General features: G+C 30.7%; 1 protein-coding gene across 3 annotated transcripts in view; it reads left to right on the top strand.

Moving 5' to 3' along the window:
- Positions 1-1,541: 1,541 nt before the first annotated feature.
- Positions 1,542-9,323, top strand: part of LOC115876795 (potassium voltage-gated channel subfamily KQT member 5) — a 62,896-nt gene continuing 55,114 nt past the window's right edge. For all 3 annotated transcript variants that reach the window (XM_030892736.1, XM_030892734.1, XM_030892735.1), the window contains exon 1: positions 1,542-1,722. The gene's annotated coding sequence lies outside the window, so the exon portion shown is untranslated. The remainder of the gene's footprint in view (positions 1,723-9,323) is intronic.

Raw genomic sequence — 9,323 nt, 5'->3', positions numbered from 1 at the left:
AATATTGAATGATTGAATAAAAAAATATTATTGCTGCTTTCTGTAAATTTTCATATTGATTGAAACTGATTATCGATTTATACAGGTATTAATAGAATAAGCTTGTCTGTTTGGGAAAATCAAACATAGAGGGCGCAGTGAGGAAAATCTATACCTATACTACAAGTTGTAGAATATATCTGAAGGTTTCCTCTCGGTGATTTTACCATTAAACGCTAGATGTATTAATGGCTTCATATTTTACTGTTGAACTGTTTCTTATATTACATACATAGATTTATGAAGATCTTCATACATAGATTTATGAAGATCTCTTCTAACCTCTTTGATTACATACAGAGAAATATAAAATGTGACATTAAATGTTTACGTTTTGAAAATTTCTGCTTATAAAATATCTTATGCGCTGCGAAATATTATTTTAGTTCTTTTAGATTAATAAAAAAAGACCAAAGGATTTTTGTACTCAGAATAACACAAAATTTGAATTATTTGCACTTGTTTAAAAGACCCCGTATAAAAATACTCTCCTCTGAAAAATGATGAGGAAATATGTATTATTTCCTAAGTACTATTATTCATTCTTCAAATTATTTGCAATTAGGAAAAATAAAGGTGCAGTAATTTTGTCATCAATAATAAAAAAATATATGCGTGATATCCTAGACAAAAAGTGGAGTTTTTGGGGACAAAATACTATATTCATGAAAAGTATTTCCATTTGAAAATAAGCGCAAATTGTAAGGGTCAATGTGCAGTCTTGCATAAGGATCAACGAAGTGAATCCATCAACATTAGGAATGGGGTGAGGCAGGGTTGCGTCCTGTTACCATTTCTTTTTAATATCCTCTTAGATGATATTCTAAGGAGAATAATTTCCAAGACTCATCGTGAGATATATTGGACTTCCTTTAGCATGTTATGTAGATGACATCTGTCTCCTTTCTCATAGTCACACGGATATGGCATCAAAACTACTTGACTTTTCAAATAAAGCTACTTATGTATGTTTTCTGTTAATGTTTACTTTCTCATGACTTAATAATTTGATATTATTTTCATTTGAAACTCAATTTTTTATCGGTTTTACTTTTGAGAAACTATCCCTTGCTTGCTAATTGACGAACTCAAAAATCGTTGAACGAAAATATTTTTGTACGGTTCTGGAAACTCTAATTAATACTACCAATTAGGGTAGTATTAATTAGAGTTTATTTATTATTTTCATTAAAAATTTCAATTTTTTATCCATTTTATTTTGATAAACCATCCTTTGCTTTCTGACTGCACCACCATTGAACAAAAATTAGTCAGTACCGAAAAAAAACGAGAAATCCCGGTTCATAAGCGGTGCGGTACCGAAGTTCCCGGTTCCGAAAAACAGCTCCGGTTCCGGAAGCACTAACCCAGACGGCCATTTCGGGAACAGGGTTCCAGAGCAAACAAACGTCACCGTTTCGGCTGAGGAGGAGCGGGATCCAGTAGGGATTCTGACCTATGGGCCTGAGCAGTAAGGCGGGATGCGCGCGAGTTTTTCGGCAGTTTTCGTAAAACGTCAGGCGATAGACGAACGCACGGGCTCGGATGCCTGTCGTCGCGATTTTCGAAAAAAATGAATTGTGCCGTCCCAAACAACGACACTAATGCCAGCCTTCGCCTCTGAAACAACATCAAAATGATCCCGCAAACAACGCAACCCAACAAAACAATCATTTCCCGAAGGTGATTTATTTAATACATTTTCTTTCCGAATCCAGATAACGTTAACCTTAAAATTCTCTTTTGTTTATTTATGTATATATAGGAAACTTTTTATCAACAAATATTAACCGACTTAAGACTTTAAGTCAGTTAATATTTGTTGATAAAAAAACTTTAGTGTTATTAATGTATTTTTAATAAAAAGTTTTATACATAATAGAATATATTGGAAATATTTTTTAATGCGCTCCTATTCTATTCTCTAATATATTTTATTCTGAAAGTCCATTCAATAATTTGGAAAACACTTTACAAATTAAAAACTAAATTAAGTTATACTAATTTCATTAACCTGGACCATAATTTTAAATTAATTTAATCATTTTAATTTTAAGAGAATTATTTAAATGTTATTTTAAAAATTCCATTATTTTTACATTTTTGTATTAAATCAATTTTAAACTTCGTTTAATTAATGAATTTATAAAATTTGGGAAAGCCCAACAAAACAATCATTTTCCGAAGGTGATTTATTTAATACATTTTCTTTCCGAATCCAGACATCCAGACAACTTTAACCTTAAATTTCTCTTTTGTTTATAGAATTATTTAAATATTATTCCAAAAATGACTTTTACATGTTTTACTTAAATCAATTTTAAACTTCGTTTAATTAATGAATTTATAAAATATGGTAAAGCCTACGGAAAAAATGATGCTACAACAATAACCATCTATCCAATCCATCTTTTTTGAAAGGTGATCCATTTAATACCATTTGTTTTAACATTAAATCTCCCATTTGTTTATATAAAACCTTTAATAAAAAAATACTTCATCCAGAATCTATTCAATTTATCTTGAAAATTCCTTGAACTTCATAAATCTCCAGACAGATATTATTTTTAGTTCTAGAAAAGAGATATAAAACAAAAAAATATTTAAATAGATATTAGAGTCTTTATAGAAAGGAAAAAAATAATAAATAAAAGTTTCAGACAGTTCCGAAGTAGCTCATAAACTTTTTTAATTATCTTTCCTGGATATAAACTGGGATACACTAAAACCTGGATAATTTTATACAAAAATACTGTGGCATTTTTAAATAACTCCGTCTATTAATTTGGGGTATTTTTAAAAATACGTTTTAACAGAGTGAACAAAATATAAAACTCTATTATATAGGTAAAAGGATGCCGCTGAAAATATAACAAAAAGTTTGAAAAAAAAAGGTTCAGTACATATACCATACACAATCGCCGTATTTGGTTTAAAGTTATTTAACATTAATTGAAAAATATGTGCGCTTCTATGTTTGGATTAACTCAGCTGTGACATTTGAAAAGCTTTGCTAAAAAATCTAACAAATGGCTACATTTCATTGAAAATTGTATTGCTTTCAATATAGTTTTTCTTTTCATTTATAAAATAAAAAAAATATTAAACATAAATTGATAAAAATATACAGGGTGAGTTTTAAATAAGTGCAAATATTTTTAGGGGTAGTATATTTCGACCTCAGAAACCTATGAGGTTTTTTTTGCATTTTTTTTGAAAATCTGGAATTTTTGAATATTTTTTTTAAATTTTTAGTTAAAAACATAATATCTTAATAATATGGCAACATAGGTAGTGGATTAAATTTCATGAAAAAAAATCCAGAAGTTTCTCAAAAATTAAACGAAAAATATATTTTTTTTAATTTTCAAAGTAAAATATCTCGGTTAGTTTGGACTTATTTTGAAAAACGGCAAAGAGAAAATATGTTTCTTTTATCGAGATACCAGCCCTGAAACTATTTGCACTTATTTAGGACTCATCCTGTATATTAATAATAATAATCCGAGCTAAGTTCCGATACTATACTCAAATAAATCTATACTAATATATAAAATTCTTAAGTGACTGACTCACTGATTAATCACGATCCTGCTCAAACCACTCAACGTAAGAAGCTCAATTTTGGCATACAGGTTGATTCTAGGGTGTAGAGGTTCGATAAGAAGGGATTTTTCGAAATTCCAGTTCCAAGGGGGTGAAACCACCCCTCAAATATTACAAAATTTCTTATTTAAAAAACGGTCAAGTTTCCGCAAAAACGCTTAAACACGTATATTTTATTTTGTTTTTTTACATAATTTAAGATTTTTTAAAAATGTATACAGGGTGTTTCGAAAAATCTGGTCATTGATTAATCACGATTCTGCTTAAACTGCTTGACGTTTAAAGCTGATTTTTGGCAAACGGGAGGTTTCCCGAATCTCAAATTCCAAGAGGGTGAAAATGTCCCTAAATATTGCAATATTTGTTATTTAAAAAACGGTTAATCTTTCGTGAAAACGCTTGGACACGCATAATTTATTTTGTTTTTTACATATTTTGAAATTTTTTAAAAAATCATACAGGGTGTTGTGACGTAAAAAGCTTATTTTTGGCAAACAGATTTTTCGAAAGTCAAATTCCAACGAGATGAAACTACCCCTCAAATATTACAAGTCATATAATAATATCGCCATATTGTTTTTTCTCATGCTGACATAAATGTGAGAAAATTTTATCCAGTTTGTATGTTAATGGAAATTCTTGTTTTGCTTTATCATCACAATTACAAATGATTAATTCGACGCGAACGAAGTCGCTGGTACACGCTAGTCCATTTATAAAAACTATTAAATTTCTTAAACAGATTTTTGCTTCAAAAAGTATAAGAACTTATAATATGTTACATTTTATCTAATATAACACTGAGTTAAAGAAATAACTAAAAATAACTAAAGAAATAAAAATAAAAAGTGATTATTTGCACTGATGACATTAACCTGCATTGCCACAAATATCATGTCTCGTGGGGCCTTCTTGGCTTACAAAATAGAGTTATTAGAGGTAGTATATGTCAGCTAGTATTAAAGAATAAAAATAGTAGCTACGTTCCATTAAGGCCCATCTACACGTAGCGTTATGCCTGTCGGTCTTACATGTTCAGTCAAAGTAAAACCACAGCTTACTCACTAGTCAGCTGGTCAACTCTGCTAATTTTTGCGTACCCGCGCTTGATCTGCCGCGCAGGACTCTTGTCAGTCAGAGCAGCAGTTGAGATTGATTGGCTGAGCGAAGTATCGATAGTTTACCCAGGGTCCGCATATGCAGGAAAAATTAACAAAATTATTATTTTCGTTTATGTAATTGACAAGTAAAAATCAGGACAAAACATGATAAACGCGTATTTTATTTTTAAAAGCGAAAACTAAGAAATCTTTAATATAAATAAAATTACTTAAATCTAACATGCTTTTCTTTTGTACCTTTTATACAATTATTTTATTATAGGAAATCGGTGAAGGACATATGTAGATAATGTTAATACATTATTTTAATTAAGGTGTATGAAATTAATTAACGCAATTTTATTGCTTGATACTAATTTTAAAAAAATGCTTTATACTCAAAAATTAAAGGACATATACATTAAATTTGTATTAATGTCACGCTCTGGGCAATTAAAAACAATAAATAAATATGTATTATATAATCAGAGTTTATCGAAAATAAAGGTAGGCAGTTTTTCATATTAGTTCGTGATGAGAAATTGTACTGTACTATGTTGGTTAATAGTGTGTTTAATAAGTGTGTGGTCTTTTTCGTTGGGGGCATAATTTGTTATTATGCAAAGAAGGCGAATTTTAAGTTGTGTTGTAGTAAAATGCAGAAACAATTCGAACAATTATTGTATTTTTAGTTTTTTCAAATTTCCAGCGGATATGGCCAGGTATGTACGTATAACATTGCAAGGTTTAACATCAAATAATAAGATGTTATATATTATAGACTCGTTAGAAAAATATGTATGGGTTATATTAATTTTTAACTCTATAAGTTATATATAATAACAAATGTTTTAATTGATAATTAGAACTATGGATATATCTAAAAATAACATCATCCAATTAATATCTTTAAAACTAATAAATTAAAATTCATAGAATAATTTCATTCATTTCTTTCAAACTTTATTTACAAGATAAAATATCTTAAATTTAAATAAGCTAAAGATAAAAGTAAGCTGTGATAAAACTTTGTATGTAGACAAGAAAAACTGTCCTTTAAAAACTAGGCCAATAGGTTTCAATTTGTCATACCTGATCTTGAGAACTGCCCTCAATTTCCTGGACCTGAACAGTCTTCCGTTTTACCTGACACGCAAGACCGACAGGCAAACCGTTACGTGTAGACGAAGCTTTAGAGGAAGTATATGCCAACTAGTTTTAAATAATAAAACTTGTAGCTGTATTCGATGAAAAACCAAACTTTTATTATTGTTTTTGGATTAAGCTTATTTACGAATTGCAATTTTCGTGTTATTTTTGAAAACAAATCGGGGCCGCCGTAATGTACTTTAACCAGAACTTTTACAGTTAGTTTTCAAAATACCTCAGTGCTTAAATTCTGAACCGAAATAATAAACGTTGATATCGAAATATAACTTCTGCAGTTTGTAAATTTAGTTTTTCTCTTTTGTGTAGAACGCCAGCCGGCTGATTCAGCTTTAAAGCGAATTCAGTTTTGCACGTTGAGCTCGTTTATTTGTTTTATTTTATTCAGAATGTGTAACAACTGCCTCAAATTCGGGTTAAAATAGTGCTTAATGTATTAATAAGTCATTTCTTTTGCTATTTTAACTTGTTACCCGTTCTACAAGCAAATTTAAAAAATTAGCATTATTTCGGTTTTAGTAAGATTGTAGATATATTGTAGATTTTTATAGATCTATTGTGTCCCCCTTTCTTGAATTATAACTGATCAGTATCTGAGACGGTTTTACAGAGAATAATTCTCCGATATCAGTCGTACCCAGGCCCGTTCCTGCGATATCTGGCGCCTACGTGCAGCATTCTTTGGTGCGCCCTTTTTATATTTAAATCAATTATATATTTTAATCTTAATCTCAAAATTTTAAAGAATTTATATTCTGCGACAAACGAGCAATATGTAATTGAAAATGTAAAAAAAACTATTCTAATTAAAGTATAAAAACATTTATTAAATAAGTAAAAGAAACAAAACCACAAAAATATTTAGTAACAAAAATAGTACCCTAAAGAAAAAACTGACCCATTTTATATGAAATACATAAAAACAATAAACTAAAAATCGGAAATAATATACATGTACTGATTTCTTTCGAAAATCGACAACTATGAAACTATGATCCCTTCCCCGACACAAACGGTACATTGTGAGACAGGAAATTGTAGAGAGAAACAAGCCCTATAACATAGGATACAACGCTTTAATGAACAGTGCTTTCCATAAAATTAATAAAATGAAAAATATACGAAATAATATACATGTACTGATTTCTTTCGAAAATCGACAACTATGAAACTATGATCCCTTCCCCGACACAAACGGAACATTGTGAGACAGGAAATTGTAGAGAGGAACAAGCCCTATAACATAGGATACAACATTTTAATGAACAGTGCTTTCCATAAAATTAATAAAATGAAAAATATACGAAATAATATACATGTACTGATTTCTTTCGAAAATCGACAACTATGAAACTATGATCCCTTCCCCGACACAAACGGTACATTGTGAGACAGGAAATTATAGAGAGAAACAAGCCCTATAATATAGAATACAACATTTTAATGAACAGTGCTTTCCATAAAATCAATAAAATGAAAAATATACGAAATAATATACATGTACTGATTTCTTTTTCGAAACTCGACAACGTATGAAACTATGATCCCTTCCCGAGCAAATGATTATTGTGAGACAGGAAATTGTTTAGAAACAATCTGCTATAACATAGGATACAACATTTTAATGAACAGTGCTTTCCATAAAATCAATAAAATGAAAAATATACGAAATAATATACATGTACTGATTTCTTTCGAAAATCGACAAATATGAAACTATGATCCCTTCCCCGACACAAACGGTACATTGTGAGCGAGGAAATTGTAGAGGGAAACAAGCCCTATAACATGAAAAATAAATAGATGAGATCAATGTGTTGCCGACAGATTGCCCTAGACGTTTTTATTCGGCGCGGCCAACGCGCAAAAAAGACACGATAAGCAAACTTTATCCTATGACGTATGTTTAAGTATATGTTTATTGACAAGAAAGCGTATCGGTTTTTTGTTACAAAGTACTGCTTGACCCTTCGATTTTGCGCCCCCAAAATGTTGCGCCTACGTGCGTGCACGCACTGCACGCTCGCCAGGAACGGCCCTGGTCGTACCAAAGGTTATGGTATGAATGGTTGTGGTGTTCAGGTGGTTCCCTATTCTACTTCCCTAAATCTACTTTCTTAGCTTCAATCTGATGCTTTCATTAGAGAGACAGTGTCCTGTCAAAAACCTCGTGACAATTGGAAGATCTTTGATTTTTCTCGGTAGTAAACCTTGAGAAATTTCTTCGAATGTCTTAGACTGTTGGAGGATTCCCATTCACTGGCTTTATTAAAGTTTATTATATGTCCCTGTCTCATCATGAGTATCTTTTTTTCATTATTCAGTAACAACACAACAATCCTTACAACTTGAGATATAGCCTAATTTTTGAACTTTTAGAGAGTAGATAAAGTTTTGAGACTATTAAAACCACCACTGCATATTCCAGATAGACTAAAGTTTCCTGAAGTTTATTTTTAATAAAATGATTCTTGAAATACGTCTCGAATGTATAATAAAACGAAATTTTACATAAATTCGAAGCAATATTGGTTTTACTTGAACGCCGTTTTCGGCTCCTAATTTGGCAATGACAGTTGACAGATTTTGTGGTTTAATTACACTGATTTGGACATTTTGTGAGATAAACATGTCTTATTGTTGAGTTAAGCCTTGTAATCTTATTGAGTGTGGGCATAGAAACAATAGAGCCTGAAAAACAAGGCATTAGATACATTAATTATACAAACCGGAGCGTTACGATAAATCCTCTAGTTAATTGGAGCTGTTAGTAAGACATTTACTGAACTAAACTGTGCCTGAGATAGATATAAATAATTAAAACAAACTCGTGGAAGATTTCTATAGGTAGATTTATATCGGCACAGCTTAGCGATTAATTGGAGATAGACTGCTGGCGAGAAAAGACCGAAATTCGATTGGAAATCTAAAATTCGCAGAGATTTATGTTCGGAGAGAAACGAAATAGAATAGATGGTTGCCTCTGCCCATACCTATGTCGATTCTCTTTGAAAATATAGCTAATTTAAAAGCCCTACAGCTTTAAACTTCTTTCGCGTGTTGTTGTTTAATTTTTTTTGGAAATTATAAAAGCTTTTATTCGACGGCCACGTGTATATTAAGGTTGAATAAAATGGTGGTTTTTTGAAAGATAGAAATATTTAGAATTATTCGGAAAATTTGGAGCACTCCAAAAATTAAATAAAAAAAATAGTTTCTCAAAGACAAAAAATTGCAATCTGTGGTTTTTTACCTGCTGAGTAAATATCCTTTTTATTGATCAATACTACAGTGAGGCGTTTCTCAAAATTTCTTGTATGAGTACAACCGGGAGTTTGAGGAGTGGAATTTTCTTTTTGAAGCTGTTCCAAGCCCCTGACCTGACAATTCTCCCAGTACTGTTTCCGTCAA

Source organism: Sitophilus oryzae, unplaced genomic scaffold, assembly GCF_002938485.1.
Source record: "Sitophilus oryzae breed Bouriz unplaced genomic scaffold, Soryzae_2.0 scaffold_1440_pilon_pilon, whole genome shotgun sequence".
NCBI classification, from domain to species: domain Eukaryota; kingdom Metazoa; phylum Arthropoda; class Insecta; order Coleoptera; family Curculionidae; genus Sitophilus; species Sitophilus oryzae.
This window is presented reverse-complemented; position numbering and strand designations above follow the sequence as displayed.